Raw genomic sequence first — 12,555 nt, forward strand, 5'->3', positions numbered from 1 at the left:
GGTAATGAGATTTTAAAATATTTTTTTTTAAAGAAGTTCAGTGGTTAAAAGTCAGCTTCATTAAAAGGCTGACATCCAGGATGTATGTGTGTATGCATGTATATGTGCATGTTTTTATTTAAAAGGCCTTCATGTTTTTGTTTTTGTTTTTGTTCCTAAGACCTTGTGGTTTTTTGAGCAAAAGTCTTTTTTTTCTTTTCAGTTAACTGATTCTGTTTTCACCTGTTGTTTTTTTTTTTTTTTTTTTTTAACTAAAATAGTTATTGCAACAGAGGCTACTCTTGGGTTTTTAGGAAGAATGTAGTTTAGACACTCAGAAAGATCTTTAAAAAATTTTTTTAAGTCTTTAAAAAATTTTTTTAAGACACTGTGTCTCCCTGTAGCACCACCAGACTTTTTCTCTCTGTACTTTATGATGTAAATTTTGCTATTTGATTTTCACCTGAGTTGTTTCCTTTAATATGCAAATTTAAGGCTGTTTAGCTGACAACTGCCTAGGGTTGTAAAACTGTTTATTAAGAATCTGAAAGTCAAAGATAACAAAAAGGAGGGGATGTCTTTTTTATTTTTATTTTTTTTGAGACAGAGTCTTGCTTTATTGCCCAGGCTGGAGTGCAGTGGCCTGATCTCAGCTCACTGCAAGCTCCGGCTCCCAGGTTCATGTCATTCTCCTGCCTCAGCCTCCCGAGTAGCTTGGTGCCCGCCACCATGCCTGGCTAATTTTTTGTATTTTTAGTAGAGGCAGGGTTTCACCGTGTTAGCCAATATGGTCTCAATCTCCTGACCTCGTGATCTGCCTGCCTCGGCCTCCCAAAGTGCTGGGATTACAGGCGTGGGCCGCCGCGCTCATACAAAAGGGGGATGTCTTTATGAATCTGTAAAATGTCTTCCATGGCCATACCTAATACATTTATGTATTTGTGTTGTGTACACAATTTTTCACTACGAAAATTATATAAAAGCTCTAATTGGCTTAAAGAAAAACAAAAGCACATAAATCAGATACTGTATCAAAAAAAAGACTAGTCAAATGCTTTTTCAGATTTATGAAACTTAAGTAAAATCCTTAATAAGCTACCTTTAAAATTATTGTTAAAGTAATATTGGGAATGTCTTAAGAATTGCCAGCATACATTTTTTGTTTTGCATTTATTAATCAAGCAATATCATACTTACCCCTGCCAAATATTATAAGGTGTCAAAATTTGTCATAGGGGCTACAAAACTAATCGCAGCCAAAAAAAATTCCGGAAGGATTTTTGCTTGTGTACTTTTCTCTTTCTTTTTTTTCTTTTTGAGGCAGAGTCTCTGTCACCCAGGTTGGAGTGCAGTGGTGGGATCTCAGCTTACTGCAACCTCTGCCTCCCCAGTTCAAGCAATTCTTTTGCCTCAGCCTCTTGAGTAGCTGGGACTACAGGCGTGCACCATCATGACTGGGTGATTTTTGTATTTTTAGTAGAGACGGCATTTTACCATATTGGCCAGGCTGGTCTCAAACTCCTGACCTCATGATCTACCCACCTTGGCCTCCCAAAGTGCTGGGATTACCAGCTTGAGCCACTGGCCCCAACCTATAATTTTTAATATATTAGATACTGAAGGGCCAGGTGTGGTGGCTCACGCCTGTAATCCCAGCACTTTGGAAGGCGGAGGTGGGAGGATCATGAGGTCAGGAGATTGAGACCATCTGGCTAACTCGGTGAAACCCCACCTCTACTAAAAATACAAAAAATTAAGATGGGCGTGGTGGCATATGCCTGTGGTCCTAGCTACTTGGGAGGCTGAGGTAGGTAAATGGCTTGAACCGTGGAGGCGGAGGTTGCAGTGAGCCGAGATGGTGCCACTGCATTCCAGCCTGGGCTAGTGACAGAGTGAGACTCCATCTTGGGGGGCGACGGGGAGGGAAAGAAAGACATTGATATGGGTTTAATGAAAATAGCTGCATCTTGAATTTAGTAAGATTACCTTAACATCTAATCCTGTGGATTTAGGCAGTCAAGTCCATAGGCAGTAAGGAGGTTTGGGAAAGGACTGTTGCCATCTTTGTTTCAAAAATAAACTATAAACTAAGTTCCTCCAAAAGTTAGTTTGGCTTATTCCCAGGAATGAACAAGGACAGCTTGGAGATAAAGAGCAAGGTGGAGTCAATTAGGTCAAATCCTTTTTCAGTGTCTCAGTTGTAATTTTGCAATGGCAGTTTCATAGCTTTAAATTCATGACTATCACAGTTTTCATAAATTAAGTAAACAATTAAAATCATTAGGTAAATGTAATGGGATAAATATTTGTAGACAAACTGGTTATAATTTTGAATATAAAATTAAATAGCAAATACTTCATTATTTGGGTACTTTCCAATAAATAATATATTGTAGGAAAACATTCTTGCTAAAACAAAGACGTATATTCTTTTTAAACAGAAAAAGGCAAAAAATTTTTGCCTAATTCAAAGCTCATTTAAAGATTATGTATAACTATGGTAAAAGGAACAAGGAAATAAAAAGAGATGTAAAGAAAGTTGTAAAAATAGAGAGTTTTTTTTTCGCATGTGGTATGAAAGCTTAAAGAGAAATACTTTTATATGAGCAAGAACCTTGTGTGGTAAATTTTAGTCCTAAAATAAAATGACTGGTTGTTTAAGAAGGAGGGCTGTTCAGAACGAACCAGAAAATCGAAATATTACGTTTTGGTTTGCTTAAGGAAAAAAAGTGAGACTAATTTTTTTTAAAATTAGGGTTATTACATCTACATCCATGTATCTTCCTGTATGTGCTTTTAAAGTTCTTGTGACATTGAGTTACAGGGCTTTGACTCCTGGATATAAAAAGAACACCAAGTCTTGCTAAATCTTAAACACTGAGAGCAATTAAAGTCTCATCTTCAAGCCCAGTAGGAGATTCCAATCAAAATAAACTGCATTTGTGAGACAAAGGGGAATAAATTAAAGCTTCAACTCCTCAAGTCCCAGGGACTGTTGTGGAAGAGGTAGGCATCAGATTGTAAGGGCCAATTTTGAAAGATAAAATAAGTTCAATTCCTCTATGAACTAACCATTAATGTCATGCACACTGATGCAAGATGAGTATATGGGCCCCTGTGTCAGATTAACAAAATTTTCTTGAAGCATTAACCAACTCTTTAATAAAGGTTTTTCAGGTTATAAAAAGATTTATGGAAGCTATATCTTATGGTTAAAATTAAAATTTTATAGGTTGTGGCTGGGCGTGGTAGCTTATGCCTGTAATCCCATCACTTTGGGAGGCCGAAGCAGGCTGTGATTGCCTGAGGTCGGGAGTTAGAGACCAGCGTGACCAACATGGATAAACCTCCACGAAAAATACAAAAAAATTAGACAGGTTTGGTGGTGCATGCCTGTAATCCCAGCTACTCGCGAAGGCTGAGACAGGAGAAGTGCTTGAACCTGGCAGGCAGAGGTTGCAGTGAGTCAAGATCATGCCATTGCACACCAGCCTGGGCAATAAGAGTGAAACTCGGTCTCAGAAAAAAAAAAAAAATTGTATAGATTGTTTATACAACTTTGACAAACAAATTTAATTGGCTTCATGCTGTTCTTAAGGCTTATTGTTTGGAAAATTAAGTCTTCTCTCAAAGAATAAAGGTTCTCGTCTTTTTCTGAAATCCATGAGTTGTCACTTTTGTTAAATGAATGACTTACCTTATAATGACCTGTGATGCTGTTTGGTGATACTGTCTTTAAAACCTTTGATATTTGATAAACTTTCCAAAATCAAATGATAAATTTTGCCTTTTTCTGACCTAATTAATTGTTTAAGATACTAGGTTTCCTAATGTCCAAACAATAACATAATTTGGCTTATTTGGTACAAAAATTATACAGGAAGCATTGTCAGATATGAAATGGTGTTGGTTTTTGTTTGTCCTGTATTTGTATAAATATGTTATTATGTGTTCCAAAATTACAGGAAACTTCTATAGTTCTGATATAACAGTGTATGTTGTCAATAATCATAATTGTTATGATAAAATTATTGCATGCCACAGATGTAACAAATTTCCTTGTCAATTGTGTTTTTGACTATGGCTGCTCTAAAATGTTTTGCCATCCACCAACAATTGTCTTGTTTTTGTCTTCAGAAGGTGGTTTTTTAATCAGATTTAAAACTCTAGCAGGTGCTCTTGAATGCAGGTTTCTGATAACTTTGGAGATTGTGACATCAGAATAGAGGAAAAACTTTCAGGACTCATTGAGAGCTAAAATGAGTATTTTATGTTGTTGATGAGTATCAAGCAGAACAGGAATTAACTGCATGGACTGAAATAATCTTTTTGACTTTTTGTTTAAAATGTTGTGAATCTTTTTTTTGGTTTTCAGAGTCTTAAAACTTTTCTTTTGAGCTATTGACAGCTGTTAACAGTTTAGGATACACCCATGAACAAAATTTGGAGCATATTTGTTTCTCTCTACCTGATTTCTCCCAAAATTGCAAACTATCTGTGAGTCTTCTTAACTTATGGAAATACAGTTATTTGCATAAGTGCCACCAGAATCTGTTTTCATTTCTAACAGGACACAATTGGACAAACTGGTTATTTTACCAAGGCTTTAACTGGAATGATGTGCTTTCCTTTAAGGAATCAAACTTGATTTATGGAGCCAAGAAAGCCCTTGGAAAAACTGGCCTCATATTTTGTGTACACAGTCCCTGTACAGGGTTTCTGACCTGTGGTAAGTAAAGAATGTTACTTTGTTTTTTGTTTTTTTTTTTGTTTTGGGTATGGAATCTCGCTCTGTCTCCCAGGCTGGAGTGCAGTGGCGTGATCTCGGCTCACTGCAAGCTCTGCCTCCCAGGTTCATGCCATTCTCCCACCTCAGCCTCCCCAGTAGCTTGGACTGTAGGTGCCTGCCACCACACTCAGCTAATTTTGGTTTGTATTTTTAGTAGAGACGGGGTTTCACCTTGTTAGCCAGGATGGTCTCAATCTCTTGACCTGGTGACCTGTCCGTCTCCACTTCCCAAAGTGCTGGGATTACAGGCGAGAATGTTACTTTCTAACAGACACAGAAGCCCCAAGTTTGTCTTGGAACCCCAAGAGGAGAGAAAATCCACCCAACTCAGATTTGATGGCCCAAATCCATGGCTTAAAAAAATCTTACATGGGATTCCTTCTGTGGAACAAAGTTCCATCAAAGCCAATTTAAAACCCATGTAAAAAAAATAATTATTCCTGCTGCAGTGGAATACAGATAATCTGGCCTGTATATAAATAATCTAGCCAAGTATATAATACAAGTATTTAATATACCTGTGTACAAATAATCTGGCCAAGTATATAATTTAAAGCAAACCAGCCCTACCATAATTTGTCTTTAGCAAAAATGGAAACTGGAGAGAGAAAAATTATGTTTCAGAAAACTATAGTACACCTGTTAGATTCTAGACTTGCCTACTGTTTTTCAATTTTTATTATTTCTGCAGTTCGGGCTGAATTCTAGGTTTTTTTGGCTACAAATCTTCAAAATAATGTTTCTAATTTTTTTCTGTTTTTCCTCCGTTTTTTTCCCCATTTTTTTGAATTCGGCGTCACTGAAAACTAAGCTGTGCTTTCCTAAAGTCCTGCGAACTGAAGCCAGACAACTTAAACCTCAGAAGAAAATAACAGCAACCTATTTATATGCATAAGCCACTTTCATACCTGCCTACTGTTGTATAGACTTCAGAGTAATGTGGCCTATATCGATTTGCCAGGAGTATTCTTTTGTGTGGTGTTGTTTTTTCTCCCTTCCTCCTATTTTCTCTTTACAGGACATGAGACTTCACAACCTGCTAAAAATGAGCTTTCAGGACCTACCCATATAGGAATAAACCATCCTAGCCATGAGAGATCAGATGAAACCTGAGACCAGAGAGACTCATTTGTTGTAAAATAGTTTCTCCAAAAGATTTTATAAAAGAAAAGGGTGGGGTGGGGGGAGTGGGTATGAAAGGAAAATAAATCTTGGGGCCCCCAAATCACTAAGCTAAAGGAATAAGTCAAGTTAGAAACTGTTTAGGGCCAACTTACCTTGCATTCTATTCAAATTCACCCCTCTGCCCACTGAGATAGATGCATATCTGATTGTAATCAGAAACTCAAAAGAATGCAGCTGTTTGTCTCCCACCTGTCTATGACCTGGAAGCCCCCTTCCCAGTTTGAGTCTTCCTGCCTTTGCTTCACTTTATCCCTGCCTTTCTAGACTGAACCAACATACTTCTTACATATATTGATTGATGTCTCATGTCTCCCTAAAGTGTATAAAACTAAGCTGGGCCCCAGTCACCTTGGGCACATGTCATTAGGACTTCCTGAGACTGTGTCACAAGTTTGTGTCCACAACCTTGACAAAATAAACTTTCTAAATTAACTGAGACCTGTCTTAAATTTTTAGGGTTCCATCAGATATGCATTTCTCTCACCTGAGCATCAAAGGGATGATTTCGAGTTCTCTGTGTTTTTTGTCCACAGGAATTTCCTTGTGGGCAAATTCTGAGGGAGGGATGTAGGTTTTTTATGTTTGTAGCTATTTTATTTAGAAATAAAATGGGAGGCAGGTTTGCCTGAGTCAGTTCCCTGCTTGACTTCCCTTTGGCTTAGTGATTTTGGAGTCCTGAGATTTGTCTTCCTTTCACATACCTATTTTACTTATGATGGTTTATGGTCTTTGAACCTTGTAACATTGATACATTTCTTTGAACTGGTCTTTTTTCTTAAGTAGATAAACTTACTTTTAACTTGGGCACGAGAGAGCATACAAATTATCTGAGGTACATAGCCTGCTTAAATAGAATATTTAAAATACATTTTGTCCACAGAGCTGGAATTCTTTGTAAATGAAAAGCAAATTTTACTTAATTTTTAGAGATAGGATCTTGGCTTGGTCACCTAGGCTAGAGTGCTGTGGGGGCAATCATAGCCCACTGCAACTTCGAATTCCTGGCTTAAGTGATCCTCCCATCTCAGCCTCCTGGGTGCTGGGACGACATAGATGACATCTTGCCTGGCTAGTTAAAAAAAAATTTTTTTGTAGAGATGGGTTTTGCCTGTGTGGCCCAGGCTGCTCTTGAACTCCAGGGCTCAAGTGATCCTCCAGCTTGGGCCTCCTGAAGTGCTGGGATTACAATGCTTCCAGCCTTAGTTTTTTAAATGTTTAACTTGTTCAACTTATTTAACTTGCTGTTTATCATTTAATGGAAAGCTTTTAGTGTTTGTCTTTTGAGGTGGGATCTTGCCATACCCAAACTAGCCTTGAAGTCCTACAGTCAAGTGATCTTTGCACCTCAGTCTCCCAAGAAGTAGTGGTAGAGAAATTTTTATGTTATGTTCCTTTCTGTATATGTTTGTGGGAGGACATATGTCCAATTGTATGTTTGGGCATATATATTTTTTATGTGAAAGTTATGCATGTTATTGTTGGTCAATACAAGAGGTTTAGAGGCCAGAGAAGAGAAATAAAATGGGAAACACTACAAACATTCTACCTCCCATGATACCATGGTGTAAAGGCAATCATAATATTTATGTATTTTTTACTTCTTTGTGTTCATTTTTAAAAATTAGATAAAAATACTTTAAGCTAGAGTCTTCTCTCTTTCATCTTTTTTTTCTAATTTAAGTTTTCCCTAAGTAGGAATTTTAGTAATACTTCATTATATTGATGTATCAAGATTTCTTTAGTTTCTCCCTTGTTGTCTTTAGGTTGTCTACAATATTTTTTTCATTATGAATATGCTATCATAAACATTTTAATGCTGATTATTATCAGATTAGTGTGTTGCGTCAAAGTTTTCATCAGTTGGATTACGTTTCAATTTAGTAAGAGATGCAAGCCAAAACTAAAACTCTAAGGCACCTTCTCCCCACCCAACCAATCCTCTGAGTAGACTTCCTCCTCAGCCAGGGCAGTCATAGCCCACTGCAACCAGCCAGCCCCTTTCCATTCCAGTATCCCTTATCCTTTAATAAAATTTAAGGCCAAGCACGGTGGCTCAACGCCAGTAATGCCAGCATTTTGGGAGGCTGAGGTGGGCGGATCATGAGGTCAGGAGATGAAGACCATTCTGGGCAACATGGTGAAACCCTGTCTCTACTAAAAATACAAAAATTAGCTGGATGTGGTGGCACGTGGCTGTGGTCTCAGCTACTCGGGAGGCTGCTGACGCAGGAGAATCGCTTGAACCCGGGGAGGCCGAGGTTGCAGTGAGTGGAGATCGTGCCACTACACTTCAATCTGCTGACAGAATGAGACTCCATCTCAAAAAAAAAAAAAAAAAAATTTGTGAGATGAATTTGTTTTGAAAATATTAGCTTGTTTTTAGCTGTGATACATTTGAAGTTGGTACAGAGTCCATTTTCTTTTATGTGTTAATGTATTGACAATATAGTTGTGGTGTTGACAACTTCTTTTCTTATTTCCAGTTCAGTCTTTACAAAAGCTGATGAGAGATTTCCTTGTATTTTGTGGTGGTATGATTGGCCTTAGAGCACTTCAGTTTTGAGATCTTTGCTGTATTTGTAAACAAGTATTTTGTGTACCTATTTGGAAGGTCAGTTGATAGGATGAATGAAAAACAAAAATTGGAAGTAATGGCACTAGTAATAAGTGGGGATTTTCATGTAGGTAAAGGAACTGATAAGTCATAGGGAATCTGTGAGTTTTTAATCTTACTGAGTTTAGTTGTATTCTTTGATTATTTTGGATAACTTTGTTTAATGGTGAATGAAATCATCAAAATGGAAAAAATTAAGTGCAGAAAATATGTTTAAGATTATATAGAATGTCTTGTTTTAGGCATTGATTGCTAGATAACATATCCATTCTTGTATTGCTATAAAGAAATATTGGATACTGGCTAATTTATAAATAAAACAGGTTTATTGGCTCATGATTCTGCAGGCTGTACAGGAAATATGATTCTGGAATCTGCTTGGCTTCTGGAAAGGCCTCAGGAAACTTAGAATGATGACATAAGGCAGAGGGGAAGCAGGCACATCTTACATGGCAGGAGCAGGGAGCAAGAAAGAGTGAAGCGGGAGGTGCTACACACTTGTAAAAAATCCAGGTCTCAGTCAGGCATGGCAGCTTATGCCTATAATCCCAGCATTTTGGGAGGCCAAGGCAGGTGGATCACCTGAGAGTCAGGAGTTCAAGGCCAGCCTGGCCAACATGGTGAAACCTCCTGTCTACTAAAAGTACAAAAATTAGCCCGGTGTGGTTGCACCTGCTTATAATCCCAGCTGCTCAGGAGGCTGAGGCAGAATTGCTTGAACCCAGGAGGCGGATGTTGCAGTGAACCGAGATTGCGCCACTGCACTCCAGCCTGGGTGAACAGAGTAAGACTCTGCCTAAAAAGTAAAATAAAATTAAAATTAAAAACCAGATCTTGCAAGAACTCACTGTCAGAAGAACAGCACCAAGGGTATGGTGCTGAACCATTCATGAAGGAGCTGTCCTCAAGATCCAGTCACCTCATACCAGGTCCACCTGCATCTAATATTGGGAATTACAATTCATCAGCAGAGTTGGTGGAGACATGGATCCAAGCCATGTCACTATTATCCTGACTGTAGTGGTTTCAGATAACAATTCTTATCTCACAGTTTCTTTTGAATACAGGCATGATTTAGCTGTGTCCTTTGGTTCAGTATCTCTTCAAAGCTGTAATCAGGTTTTTCATGTGTTTGTCATTGCCTGAAAGATTGACTGAGTATAGTTCTGAGATCTCTCAGGTGATTATTGGCAGAATTAAGTTCCTTATCGGTTCTTCGTCTCATTTCTTCACCCATCTACTATAGTGCATTCTTGCCATGCAGCCCTTTTTATGGAGCAAGTCACAATACAGGAGCTTGCTTCATTAGGGCAAGCAAGCAAGACAAGCTGCATCGAATGCAAGTAACATGAAAGTCTTTATAATCTAATCATGGAATTGACATAGTTAAAAACAAATCACTAGGTAGGCTCCAAATTCATCAGAACATGATTATTAGACAAAAGCATGACTGTCAGGAGGCTGCATCATGGGGAGCCATTTTACAAGCGGTACCATGGGTGTTATGGGGGATTTTATTATATTTGTTGTACTCTAAGAGTTGAAAGTCTTTAAAGACGTGTACATCTGTCGTTTGTTCTTGACTTCTGTCATATTTTCAAGAATACATTATGCAATGATGTGTAGAATACTGTTTGTAAAGTAGTTGTCTAGACTCTAGTGAAAATAATTACAGATAATCTCAGTTCATCAACAAATCAGTATATTATGTCATTTAACCATTATAGGAATAAATTAAGCAAAATAACAAATGATCATTTGAATGTTATTATAATTATTATAGTGTCAGTCTAAAGCAGTGCTTCTTGACTGGGGCTGATTTTGCCTTCTCATGGGGCATTCAGCAGTATCGGGGGACATTTTTTGTTATCATGTGAGGGGATGGTGATTAGCATACACTGGTTGGCATCTAGTAGGTAGAGGCCAGGGATAGTGCTAAACATCTTACAGTGCACAGAATTCTCCCACTTGCAAAGAGTTATCTGACCCAAAATGGTAACAGTGCCAAGGTTGAGATACCCTGGTCGGCAAGATTATTGTCATTTCTTTGTATAAGACTTCACTTCCGTTATTAGCCTTAAGCCCCATAGTTTGAGAAATATACATATATTCTAATAGAATTATTCAGTATAATTAGTACAATGTACAATTTTTTAGTATATGCAGATATACTAGCCCTTAGTCCTTCTTGCTCCAGCTTACCAGGACCAAGCCAACACCACCTGTAATAATCTTAAAATGAGGGTCATTGTACGCGTGTGTATATGTACTTTGCCTGATATAAAGGTTATTATTATCTGAGCCACATAAATATCAGCTGTCTAAAAGGGTATTGCTTTTATTGAGGATTATTTTAGTAATTTTAAGTACAGGCTTAGTGCAGGAATTATATTAATGAAGAGACAATCATGGGAGGCTTCTTTGGCTTCTTTTTAGCTACACAAAACAAGAAGTAGCTTCCTCAAGGAAGCTTTCTCTTCCAGTTACTCTCAAATACTGTTCACAACTTTTTACTATGTTGATTCCACTTGAATGAAGTTATTTTGACCTAGCTCTCCTCTACCTGTTCGTAATTACTTAATATTCTCCCATCAAATAAAACTATCCACAATTGATAGGCATGCTCTGACCTTTCTTTTATTCCTTCTTATTAGTGTATGCTTACTGTTTGGCTTGCCTGACCTGTGTTCTCTCACAGGTATGTCTAACCTACAAGGCCCAGTTCATCTGCCATCTTCATGAAATATTGTGTCTTTATTGGTAATGATGTACACTTTCTTTGAACTCTGCTTGCAATTTTTTATGAACCCAACACTTTTTACTTTATTTAATCTTTTTGTGTTTTTGTCTTCTACTGCAACTTAAGTTTATGACTATTGGCATGGTCTCTGGCCCAGTAATAGTGATACAGGATTTTCTTCTTGGTCCCTTTGCTGGTTGGGGACCTCTGGACATTGATGCTGGAGGCCTCGTTTGGGACATGCTATCTGCCACAAGAGGTACCCCACCCCATGTGCTTGCTCAGGCCCAGTCTGGCTTGTGCACTGGTTCTCAAGTTCTTGTCCCGTGCCCAGGAAGAATGAGGATATGCTGACAATCGAGAGTGAGCAAAGCAGGAAGTTTTATTGAGTGATGAAACAGCTTTCAGTGGAGAGGGGACAAGGGGGATGGTCCTCCTACACAAAGGCTGGAAAGTATCCCTAATATGGCTGAGTCTGAGGCTTTTTATGGGCTCAGAATGGGGGAGGAGCAGACCCTAGGTAGTACTGGAAAAGGCAACATTTGCTAGGTTAAAAGGCATTATTCAGAAAGAATTGATTGTGAAATCGTGGGCAAACAGCTGGAGAAATTCCCATTCTTGGTCTCGAATTTCATCCAGGACCAGCATCTGGTCTTTTAGCCTTCAGGCCATTTTTGGCTTTATGTGGGGTTTCACCAGGGACCCATCCCTATCTGCCTAGGCATTTGGCTGCCTCTTACGGCAGTAAGTTCCCTCCTCTGAAGAGGTACATCTGACTGCTGTTAGGTTAGGGATGAAGACCAATCTTAACTGCTTCCTGCTGTTACGGGTGCTATTTTGGGAAAACGGCAGTCAGATCTTCCTCAGAGGCCTGCCTAAGGGTCCTCAGTAAAAGGGGCCATCGTCCAGGTGTCCTGTTGGATGACCATTTGGAGTTTTATGCCCTGAAGATGAGAAGCAAAAAACCTGGTTATTAGAAGTAATGTATGAAAATGAAACGAGGGAAAGGACAGCTGAAAAATCTGGAGGCTGCTGATATGTCCAGATAACTGGTGGCTACTGGTATGCCTGTTAAGATTTGCATGAATGGGGCTTGGCTTTGGTTAGTTCCCTTGGTTTTACTTTCCCAAAGAAACCTCTGGGTTATAGGCACCCTGTTTACTCCTATCACCTGGCAGGATTTGCAGGATAATTACCCAGGATTAGAATATTTATCCAGATTTTTATAGTACCCATCACTTTTGTTTC

The 12,555-nt window shown here is 38.5% G+C and overlaps 1 protein-coding gene across 5 annotated transcripts in view; it reads left to right on the forward strand.

Annotated features, from left to right (window-relative positions):
• Positions 1 to 12,555, forward strand: part of USP9Y (ubiquitin specific peptidase 9 Y-linked) — a 199,623-nt gene that overhangs the window by 18,676 nt on the left and 168,392 nt on the right. For 4 of the 5 annotated variants that reach the window (XM_063660974.1, XM_063660973.1, XM_063660976.1 and 1 more), the window contains one exon: positions 4,615 to 4,708. The exons of the other annotated variant lie outside the window; for it this stretch is intronic. The gene's annotated coding sequence lies outside the window, so the exon portion shown is untranslated. The remainder of the gene's footprint in view (positions 1 to 4,614; positions 4,709 to 12,555) is intronic. 5 annotated transcript variants of the gene reach the window in all.

The sequence above is a fragment of the Pongo pygmaeus genome, chromosome Y (assembly GCF_028885625.2).
Source record: "Pongo pygmaeus isolate AG05252 chromosome Y, NHGRI_mPonPyg2-v2.0_pri, whole genome shotgun sequence".
NCBI lineage: Eukaryota > Metazoa > Chordata > Mammalia > Primates > Hominidae > Pongo > Pongo pygmaeus.